Below are 12,464 nucleotides of genomic sequence, written 5' to 3'. Positions count from 1 at the left end.
ATTTCCAAACTTGATTTCTGAGTCACCCTCTGGTTGTTTGTATAGCCAGGTGGTGCTACTTGCCCATAGGAACCTTGAGGGTTTTTGTAAAAGTTTTGATTTGGCCTCGTTCCTTGGTTGTATTGAGCATAGTTCAATTGCTCAATACTATTAGTAGCATTACCTAACTGACAATCAACACCAATATGACCAAATATACCACAGATTTCACAAGGAGGAGATGTAGGAGAAGGTGCGATAGCATTGTTATCGCGATTTTCGGGTGTCAAGTCATAAATTAGGCTTGAACCTTTCAATCTTTGATATTCTCTATTTTTTCTTGGGAAGGGCAAAATTGAGAAAAAACCCTTAGATTCGAAGTTCGGGGGTCGTTTTCGCTACGGGAAGGTGTTAGGCACCCGGAACGATTATGGTATTCCATAAGAACCGTTCTCCTAAGCTTATTTCTACGCTTTATTTTTATTGCCTACTTATTGAAAAAAGAAGTTTTATTTGAGTGAAGAATGGGGGGTGAAAGTGTTTGAGGTTTTATTTTAGTGGACTTGGAGAGGTTTTGACCTCATGCCTACATACCCATTTAAGGGATCAAACTCCATGTAGTTCTCTCTCAAAAAATGTTTTTTTGTGTGTTTGGTTGATTTTAGTTTTTTGTTGGAAAATGGTTTTGAAGAAGAGAAAGAAGCCTTAAAGGCATAAGAGAGAAAAATGGTGAATGGTTGGTTCAATTGTTATCAAAAAAAAGTCTAAGTAGAAATTAGGATTCATTTGGATTTGCTTAAGAAAATAAAAGAAGAACTTCAATGGAGTTTTGACTCCAAGGTTTGTTTGGAAAAATTTGAGTGATGGAATTGTTTCATTATTTTTTGAAAATTGACATTTGTCTAAAAATCGCGTTTCCTAAGCATACATCTAAACGGTAATCATGCAACGTGTGTGCGTGTCGGTGCTTGTGCTTGCTTTGATGTGAGCTCGCACTTAGAATTGTAGGGAAATCTTCAATTCAAGAATGAAGATTCATACGAATCTCTGAGAATTGATACGAAATTCGTTGATTTCTGATGAACTTCTATGATTTCTGAAGAAAATTAGGGTTTGGTGTTCTTCATGTTCTTGAGAATTTCTGATTTTTGATCTTAACAGAAAGGAGAGAGAAAATTTGATTGTGTTTGTTGAGTTGGCGTGTGATTAATGGATCCTTTGAGAAAAGGACATCTGTTTTGGGACCTTTCTGCAAAAAAATGAAATTAAAGGACTGGACAGCAAATAAGAAAAAAGGACTAAGAATGCAATTTTTAAAGAGTAGTGGACTGAAATGCAATTCTGGAAATTGTTTGATGGACTAAAATGTAATTAAAAAATAAAATTGAATTAAAATTGGTAAATTGGACAAAACGTAAAGTGAAACCAAAAATAAAATCAACAAAAGGACAAAAATGAACCAGTTACAAAAATGAGGTATTTTAAAATACCTCTCTGCCGAAATTTTGACAGGAAAAGACCAAAATGCCCCTAGGGACTAAACTGACCCAAACTGACTTAAATGCAACTTTTGAAATGATTTTCAAATAAAGACTCAACAAAGATTTGTACAGACAAATTGAAAAGACTCAGAGACCAACACAGGGATTAAAATGGGTTCCACTGCAGGAAATGACCAAAATACCCTTTTATGTGATTTTTTGAAATAAAATGCAGGAAAATGCAATATGATGTTTCTGAGAGAGTTTTTCAAATGACTTGTAATGCAAGAAAGACATTTTGGATAGCTTTATGCAAGAAAATTGTGATTGAACGTACTTTGAGACAGAGACATTAAAATATGCAGATGAAAAGAGAGTAAAGGTTCGGAGTAAAACCACAGTAAATTGACAATTATCAGTGTTGAAAAAGAAATTTGAATGAGTATTTTTAGGTCCAAAATCAGGGTACAACAAGCATTAACATTAAGTTTTTCAAATTTTTGAGTTAATGCATCAACCTTGGCAGCAAGGTGATCATAGTTGGAGACCTCGTACATACCTGCCTCCTTTTTGGAGGGCGTAGAGGTGGTGATGGCTCTTTTGTTGGTCCATTGGTAGTGATTCTGAGCCATATCTTCAATCAAAGCATAAGCCTCCGTATAGTTCTTGTTCATTAGTGCTCCACCTGCAGCTGCATCAACAGACATCTTAGTGGTATTAGTGCTCCACCTGCAGCTGCATCAACAAACATACTCTTTGAGAGTGCGTTCATCCATAGCAATATTATTTTTTGCCTCTCTCTTTTTCTTATGCAAATATCTTTCAATCTCAGGAATAAATTCTCCGAGACTTTTACTTCTTCGCATAAGAAATCGAGAACCCAAGAAGTTAATGGTAACACAAAGAAAGAAAGAAGTAGAAGAAAAGAGGGAGAAGAAAGAGTTCTGATCACAAAGAAAGAGTTAATTAAATTAGTTTACTCCCCGGCAGCGGCGCCAAAAACTTGATGAGATAAAACCGTAAGTGCACGGTCTTACCGAAGTAGTATGAAGAGAGTATCGTTCCGACATGGAGTAGTTTAATTCAATTAACCTTTGATGATGATCAGAGGAGAAACAAGTTGTAAGTTAGGGGTTTTCAAACGATTGAAAGATAATAATATAAAAGAGCCTTGGGATTATTGGTTCATCTAAATGACAAATCCTTCACAAACCGAACTATAAGCTTATAACCTTACGTTAGACCTAATTTCTCAAGACAGTTTCTCTTATGTTCCTCTAGCAACCAAGCCTATTTCGCTGACTTGATTACTATCAGATTTTGGTTCCTCTAACAACCAAGCCTATTTCGATGACTTGATCATTATTAGTTCCCTTGAAGATCGAAACTATATGTCTCAAAGATTGCAAAGACTATTTCGCTGCCTTTGCAATCCTTGTCTAAATTCACTTGTTTGAATATCAAAGCTCCACTTTCGTTTTATGAATTGATATTTGAGATGATGGATAAACAATTATCAAACCCTCCACTTTCGTTTCCACAGTTTGATAATGGTTGATTCATGTTAAAGCGGTGAATTTAGATAAGAAACTAGGGTTACATAAGATTAAGGCTTAGAGCTTGGCTTGATTAGGATTACGTCATTTTAGACTTATCCAACAATCCCAAGACAAAGAGAAGTCTACTCAGTCATGTTCATCGTAGACATAGGGGAGAAAAGAGAAAGCATAAAAGTAAATGACAAGAAAGTAAAGGAAAGGAAAAGAACTTTTATTAGAAACAATTGTCACTTATTGAATTCCAAGAAAAGATGAATATTTGTGATGGATGGCTACTCTATTTATAGCATACATTCGACTTAAAATCTAAGCAATTACATTCGGGCTAAAAATAGAGTAGCTTAAAATCTAAGCAAAAGCAGCAAAAGTGACTCTGGAGGGTGTCACGGCCGTGCCAACGATGGCACGGGCCGTGCCAAGCTTCTTACTTGAGGGAGGCATATTTTTGTCTCCGAATCTTCGTATTTTTGCATTCAATCAGCTCAAAGTCCCTTTCTTTTGCTCCAAGACTCAATCCATTCAAAATTCATTCCTGAAATACAATAAAATGCAATTTGTAGTAAACTATCCTAAAAAGGAAATAATACTAATATAAAATAAAATAAAATCTACTTAAAACTAAACTAAAAAGCATATAAAAATAAGCAATAATATATAGTTTTTTTTCGGTAAAATAATATTTTTAGCATTATAGTATATGGATGGATATTGCCCCCACAATCTAATATTTCTGGCTCCGCCACCGGTGCTAATACAACTTTAATATGGTATTAATACCACTCTTTATGGTACTGAGACCATTCTAATATAATACTAGAACCATTATGACAGGGAACTTGGACCAGTCTGATATGGTGTTTCCACCATACTAATATTAGCATGTATTTTTAAGTATGCATTTCGAGAGGCAAAATGGTTATCAAAACCACAAAATTCTCTGAGTACAAGTTGAAGCACAAATATTTCGACAGATTTATGGAAGGGTTTCGACAAGTGTTTGTTCACTTTGACTGGGAAGATTGGAATTCTCACTGAATAATCAAAATTGAAGGTGTTAGCCTATATTTTGAATGTGCATTTCGACAAGCAAAATGGTGGCCAAAACTACAAGATTCTCGAAGTCCAGGATCAAAGCATGAAGCTTTTGACATGCATGTTTTCGACATTCTCTCTGATTTCAACCAACTTTAAATCCACCCTGAAGAGGCAAGCTTGAAAGTTCAGATACATGGGGTGTTAGCCGGTATTTTTGAGTATGTGTTTCGACAAGGAAGGAGGAAGCCAAGACTACATAATTCTCTAACTCCAAGACAAAAGATAAAGATTTCGACAAAGCTGGTTTCAATAAGGTTTTGAGGGTTCGACCAGAAGAGTTCAAATTCTTTGAAGAGGCAAGATTGAAGGGCAAGACACATCGAAAATAAGTCAAAGTTGTCGAAAGGATTTAGTTTCTGACCGTTGGTCTGTGCAATTATTTTTCTTTTGTTTATGTATTTGTTTTTCATAGGAAAAACATGTCACAAATCATTTAGGAAAGGTTCTATACACTCAAAGTACCAACCATAGAGAAATGAGTCATAATGTATATATGGATGATTTTGTGAACTTTAAGTCAGAATGTATATATGCAATTAAAACTTTAAGTCTTTACTTATTTTAATTTGTTTATTTCTGTGGAAAGACAGTTATCTTCATCCCAAAACAGTGTTATTCATCTTGTTAATAAACGAATTCATGAATATAATGAATGTTCATACATTTTCTGGAAAATCATTGCACAACATGTCCTAGAATTTATATTTTGATCCTACAAGTAATAATTTAAAATTAGTCTTATTGTTTATCAAAAACACCAGCAAACAATTAACCTCTAATTTCTCCAAGGGCATAAAACATTAAAATGAACTATATTCTTAAGAACACTATTTTTTTTCAAAGTGACAATTTATATCGAAATAGACTATGATCTTAAGAATACTTTTATTTCTGAAGGGACAAAATTTACTGAATCGACTATGCTATTAAAACCACACTTAATTCTAAAGGAAGATTATAACTCGAACGAAATATGGTCTTAAGAACACTCTTTAAATCCAACGGGCATAAAGTTTGTTGACAACTCATGCTGAAGGAGGGAGAAGAGAGAAAAGTTTATTGACAACTCAACTCTAGATAACTTTTGATGTGAGTAGAAGTGAAGGAGATGTGCTCTATTTAGAGGTGATAAGCAGTACATGAGTAGCAAATCAAATGGCTAGGATCGTTTAATTGTTACAAAATTAATGGTTTACTCTCGTCTCATAAATGAGTAATTGTTGGAAAAGTTGGCTTAAGAATTTTATTAATTCACACATTAACACTCCTTGTGTTCCAACAGTTTAAAAAAACAAAATTACAATTGGCAATTTGAATAGCTTATTCTTCCCTGTTTACTACACCAACCTTAAAGCCAAAAGCCTAAAACTACTTATTTTCTTCTTTGCATAATAGATACTTCAAGACTCATTCTTTTTCCACTTTATTGATTTCACCATGTTCCATGCAATTCGGATTATAGAATTCCAACGGCAAAAACATCTGATAAAAATTTCAAAAAGTAGTTAAAATATTTCAGATTTTAGAATACGAATAAGATGCACGAGAAAACTATAGGACGAAAAAAGTAATAGCCATATTTGAAATGTCTAAGGAAAATGGTGTGGAAAGACCATAACAGTCGTCTACAAAGTAAGCTTTGCGGTGTCATGACTTTTATCACTTGTTATGTGAGTGGAATACATAGTTCTTATGCTATCATCCACAAGAATTTTCCACACGCTGCCGAAGACCACATAAAGTTCTTATGCAAATTTTGGAGTTGCATGAGATTTACAAAAAACAAATTGGCTTCTACCACAAAATACAGTGACAAAAAGGAAGACTAGCATAGCTTAAAATTCAAAGTAGTAAGAATGGGCCATCCTATTATTTAAGAACTTATGAATAATTTATTTTTGTAAAATTAATTTATATATTTTTTTAAGAAAATAGAAATTATTTTGTAGTTGTTTACCATTATACAAATCATTTGTAGAAGATGGTATTTAAGAATAACTACTCTATAAACTTTTCGTATTTTAAGCATTTGACCCTATTTTGATAAACAGCTTATATAGATGCTTATAGCATTAGAGCTTATATCATTAGAGCTTATATCATAAGCTCATATACTTGATAAGTTATTTATGTTTGGATATGTACACTAAAAAGTATTTAAATAAATTGAAGTATTTGGATGTGACATTACATAAGCAATTATCGAAATTTTAAATATTTTTTGTTTAACAAAAAAATCAAACAATCGAACCACAATTATCAATTTTTTTTTGATAAAATTAATCAAGATGTAAAAAACGATATTATAATATATTAATTATAATTATATATATAGTATAATCAATATTCGTCCTTAAAAAAATATCAATATTCATATAAGACAAAGTTAACATTAGAGGTGTAAATAAATAGTCTAAACATCATCATACACAAGTATAATAATATACGATAAGCTTTCTTTTCTAAAAAAATTATAATAATATAGTCTTACACCATTGTTGAAAAAATCTTTATAAATAATAGTTAAAAATAAAAATAAAATAAAATAAAATAGATACCAGTGTACAGTTTGTTACAAAAAAAAAAAAAAGACAAGTTAAGTTTTTTTTTTTATTCAGTTAAAATTTGTTACGTAACAAAAAAATAATAAAATTCTTCCTTAAAAAAAATTAATAAAAATCTTAGTTACGTGTTATACTTTGAAGGTGAGAAAAACACAAGAAGGGGGGGTTGAATTGTGTTTTCTTTTTCTGTCTAGAAAATTCTTCTTCTGATAAAACTTCAGAAGCAGTTTGAGAGTGCTTCTGATGAAATGATCAGAATCAGATATGCAGCGGAAAGAACAGAGCAGAGAAAAGAAAGACAAAGACACAAGCAGTTATCCTGGTTCCTTCCACAACACGGAAGTAGTCCAGTCCCCCTTGCACTTCCAAGGAGATTTCACTATAATCACAAGATTACAACTGCTCAATACTTTCTAAGTATGAGACTTCACAAAACAATGCTCAAGCACACACGCAAGAGTCTTCCAATGCTCAAGCACTAAGCAAGAGACTTCTAATGCTCAAGCACGCAGGCAAGAGACTTCTAATCAAACAAAAATACAGAGAATTGAGTTTGAATTGAACACTTGATATACAATCAGTGGTGTTCACAATACAATACAGAAAAGACTCTAGACTTTGAATTTCTAAGATGTATCAAATCAGTGCAGAAATTCAGTGTGCTTTGTAGTATCAAATTGACAGAGTTTTGGCGCTTTTGAACTTATGTATCTCTATCTTAAATCTTCAAGTCTTCATTCCTTTATATAGAGGTGTGAAAGAGACGTTGAGATAATCAGCACGTCTAAAGAGTCGTTTGAAATCCTTTGATTATCCACCAGTGATCCTTTGCCTGATTTGGGTGTAGTCCTTTGAAGAATAAACTTCAAATTCATTCCCATCTTGAGTGTACAAATTCTGCAGGCATGGCTGTTGTTTTGTCTTGTAGCGTAGACAGAAAACAGAGTAGTGGAGGTAGTGGTTGTACACTTGTACTTTGTCAACTCTATTAACGAGAGACAAGAGCTCAGTGCTATCCATATATCCGTTGATACCTCCCTTTCAATTCTTTGTTCTTCTTTGATAAGACTGAATTCAGAATCAGCAACTTTGAATCTTCAGTTTGATTAAAGGATCAAAAGTAGCTTCTGGTGAAGATATTGCTTCTGATGAAAACTTTTGCTTCTGATGACTTTCTGCTTCTGATGACTTTCTGCTTCTGATGACGTCATCTCTTCAGGAGCAGTTTAGCTTCAGGAGCAGTTTTCTTCAGATGCTCAGAATTTCTTTTTTCTTTCCATTGTTCTTCCAAGACCTATTGAAATAACTTGAGTAGCCTTTGGTCCTGTACACTTGAACAATTATTAGTAATAACCAATTGACAATTTTTAATACCTTGTTATCATCAAAACTTAATAAGGTTCATTGTGAAACACATTTTGTTCCAACAATCTCCCCCTTTTTGATGATGACAAACAATAGTATTTAAAATGTTCAATTGTTGTTGATCTAATTAATAAGTTGACTACTGGGACAGAGGTTTGTAAGCTCCCCCTGAGTCTAATAGTTCTTTAAGGTGAGGTTTGTAAGCTCCCCCTAAGTTCTATTCTTATTAATTAAATTTCAATAAAATACTTATAAAATCAAATCAGAAGTATTTAAAAGAAATTTAGAAGTGGTTATAGTAGGGCTCAGTGCCTTAACAAATACTATACATTTACTCCCCCTTTTGTCATCAACAAAAAGAATAGAAACAAAAGAAAGAGTATCAGAGCAAGACAAAACAAAAGAATAAACATATAACCTTTAAAGATAGTATTTCAGAGCAAGCAGCATTGAAAACAGTAAATATCATCAGAATTAAAGCTTGTAAAACATATTGAAGGTGAAAAAGCACAAGATCCAGAAACAATGATAATATATATAAAGAAGATTAAGATACAAGGACACAGCTACGAAGAACAAAAGTAAAAAACAAGCTAGAGTTGGGTGTGCAACTAAGGTTGGGCTTGCTTATACAACTGTTCTAAGAGATACTTGATCTGATCATCCTTCTTCTGAAGTAGCTCATCCTTTTCCCTCATTCTTCGTTTAAATCCAGCCTGAATTCTAGCAGCCCTAGTGATGTACTCTTCTTCTGGATAGAAAGGAGTGATGTCCAGCAGAGGCACAAAATTCAGCTCTTTCTCCTTAGCTGCTTCATGCATATCATCCAAAAGCTTTTTCAGCATAGCAGAGTGAGATGACACACATTTAGTTCTAAGCTGATCCAGCAGCTCATCAAAGCTTTTCTGTAGATCCATCCACTGATCATAATAGTGAATAGGAGGTACAGGAACTGTTCTGCGAAGAATCAGTGTCTGAATCTCATCACTAAGTCTGATCAGTTGTTCCTCTATATACTCAGACTCTAGGATATGGTCAGGGATGGGTGAAGGTTCAGTTTGAGTTGTATTTGATGTGGAAGGTTGGTCAGGGGTTAAGTCTATTATAGTGGGTGAATCTGGTTGTTGTTGTTGTTCTGTTGTTTGGTCAGAAGGTATATGTTGGTCAGAAGTTGTTTGGTCAGGAGCAACTTGTTCAGAGGCAGTTTGCTCCTGAACAGTTTGCTCAGGGATGGTTTGGGTTTCTGTTTGGGTTTCCAAGACAGTCTTTTTAGGAACTGTCTTAGAGGCCTTAGTGGGTGTTGGTTGCATTTCACCACCTAGATGTTTTTCTAAGTTGTGAAGGGTTGAGGATTCTTGGTGTTGGGGGGTTTCTGAAGTAGTTGCATCTGAAGCTACTTCAGAGGCTTTTTGTGGAGATTGGTTATTTGGTGAGTTTGTTTGGGTAGGTTCAGGTTGTTGTATACTAACAGGTTCTGGAGTATCTGGATATAGTGGATGAGTAGTAGGCAAATTGAATTTCTCACAAAGTTTTATCCTATTTTTTGAAAATTCTATTTGAATACTCTCATAGTCAAGTGTTCCAAATTCTGTTAGTTTGGTAGGTTTGGTTTTTAGAAGCTTGTCTATATGTTGGCTAAGGGGTTGGTCATCTGATTCTGTGGATGATGAAGAGGGTGAAGAGGGTAGAGATAGAGACTGAGTATTAGTTGGAGCTTTAGATGGATTACCTGAGGACTGAGCTTCTGGATGAATTGCTTCTGGAGCTGTTGAAACAGGTTCTGATGAAGTTGCTCCTGAAGCTTGCTTATTCTTCAAGGCTTGAGAAAGCAGAGTTGCTCCATACTGAACTGTTTCTAACTCAGACGCTAAAGCAGCAATGTCAGGAGTAGGCACATACCCTGCAGCCTTGAGACGCTCATCCCTTTCTTTCTCAAACACTTCCTTCAACCTTTTCTTTTCTGCTATCTTGGATGCAGAAACCTCTCTAGCGTACTGCCTCATTTCTTCAGTCATTTCAAAACTGGGCATGACTATGGGCTCAGAAGTTGCAGTCCTTTTTGCCTTCTTGGGGCTAGAGTCTTCATCCCAGTTCTCTTCCAGTTCTTTCAACATTTCTTCCCTTCTTCCTTCAGCTGTCTTCAGATTTCTTGTTGAATTAGACCTCTTCCTTTTGATGGTCTGAAGAGCAGCTTCTCTTTTATTTTTGGGACTTGAAGGCTTTTCAGAAGCAGCTTGTTCAGAACCAGCTTGTTCAGAAGCAGGCTGTTCTGCTGTTTCTTGAGTACTCCTTGTCCTTTTTCTGATAAGAGGGACATCATCCAAATCCTCCACTTCCTCAAGAATGGTGGACATAGCAGATTTTTCCTTCTTAGCTTTCTTATGCTTCTGAGCACCCACCTCAGTAGCATCTTCAGCAAGGTATTCTTCCTTGGTGATCTGCTTCTTTTTAGATTTTCTGCCTTTGGCCACAGGCAGATCACCACCATACATTTCTTCTGGGATATCTTTCAGGCTGATTTTCTTGTTGTAGCTATTGTAGTAGTCCAAGATGTAGGCCCTCTGCACATCCAGGGGATCTTTCTTGCAGATAGGGATGTGATGAGTGACTAGATCAGATATGACATCAGATTCATGCATATCTGTATCTAGTTTCTTGCAAGTTGAAATCAGCCTCATCTTGACTAGAGTTGCCCCATTGATTATTTTTCCTGTGACTGCTCCCAGCTTCTGATTATCATAAATACCCACGTCTTTCAGGGCACTTAGGAGTCCTCCTTCTTGAAAGATTATGGAGAGCAGCCTTCCATAGGGAACAAACTTCCAGTTCTCCATCTGGCTCTTCTTGAGTTCCTTGATCATGTATTTAAACATATACTTGGGAACGTTCATTGTTGTTTCCTGAGAGATGGTGTGATGCAGAAAGACTTTGTGACCAAGTGAAGGTTGATCATTTCCTCCACCTTTGGGAAAAATGTTTTCATTTTGGATCTTCAGCAGCATTTTCTTTTCCATGCTTAAGGTGCTGTAAGGCTTAGCATCCTTTGATCCGTAGATAGTGTTGTTTACTATCTCCTTCCATGGGCTTGTTCTGGGGTTAGGAATCTCTTCTCCATCGTATGTCCCAGAAGCATCCCTTCTCATGGCTTGAGCAATCACATGCTCATTGATTGTTACAGGAATCCCCATGACGTTTGATCTAATCTCAGTCCCAGTGAAGGCGAGTAGACCCATTTCTTCTCTGGTTTTTCCCTCCAAAGTAGGATCAACCAGAATCATCTGAGCTTCTTCCTGTTTAGCAGCAACTTTGTCAAACACTGAAGCTCTTACCCAGAATTGTCTGACAAGCACTTCATAAGTAGGACCGTTGAGAAGACTGAAGTAACTCATCAGCTTCTGCTTTTTGTAGAATCTTACCAAGTCGCATCCATGATGAGTTAGAGAAGTGAAATCCACTGGATTTTCCGCTTGAATGATTAGATCCCATTCCTCAATCGACATAGTTCTTCCTTTGATTTCATAAGCAGGAGTATCTATATCCATATTCGATGAAGAACCACCGGCAGAACTTGAAGATGCCATTGATATGAAGTGGTTTTAGGGTTCTAAAGAGTTTTTGAGAGGATGAGAGAATGCGTTTACTTTCGCAGAGGGTTAAGACGAAAAATAGAAAGTGTTTGTTGTGAAGTGAGTAGTGTGTGAATTGACTTAGTGTTTTTATTAAACCGTTTGCAATTCAATAGAGACAAACAAACATAGCATTAATGACAAATTGGGGGCGCGTGTAAGTATGTTAAAAAGCGAATAAAACATCATTGCCCTTTTTGTTATACTCCAATACAAATAAACCACGTCAGAGACTCTTCAGAAAACTACCTTTTGGGTAATGAGACAGCTGTTACATAAAGTAACTTCCACCGTTCCCACTAACCAAGCTATTCAGAAGCAAAGAATAACACTTCTGAAGTTTTAGTGCTGACGTCATCTTCAGAAGCACATTTTCCTCAGAACCTCAGTTAAGAGCTTCTGATGAACCATAATGCTTCTGAATAAACTTCAGAACCAAACTTCTTATTCAGAGGCAAGCAATTTTTCAATCAGACACAAAATGCATGTTCAAATTTTTCTTAATAAAATCAAATCTTTCAACAGACAAAGGTTTTGTAAATATGCCAGCCCATTGATGTTCAGTATCAATGAATTGTATATCTAAAATTCCTTTTTGAACATAGTCTCTGATAAAATGGTGTTTGATTTCAATATGCTTGGCTCTTGAATGTAGAATTGGATTCTTTGACAAACAAATAGCAGCAGTATTATCACAATAAATGGGAATACTGCTAGCATTGATCTGATAGTCTTCCAACTGATGTTTCATCCAAAGTAGTTGTGTGCAACAACTTGCAGCTGAAATGTACTCTG

The sequence above is a fragment of the Medicago truncatula genome, chromosome 7 (genome assembly GCF_003473485.1).
Source record: "Medicago truncatula cultivar Jemalong A17 chromosome 7, MtrunA17r5.0-ANR, whole genome shotgun sequence".
NCBI lineage: Eukaryota > Viridiplantae > Streptophyta > Magnoliopsida > Fabales > Fabaceae > Medicago > Medicago truncatula.
The sequence above is the reverse complement of the archived record's forward strand: the minus strand, read 5'-3'. Positions refer to the sequence as shown.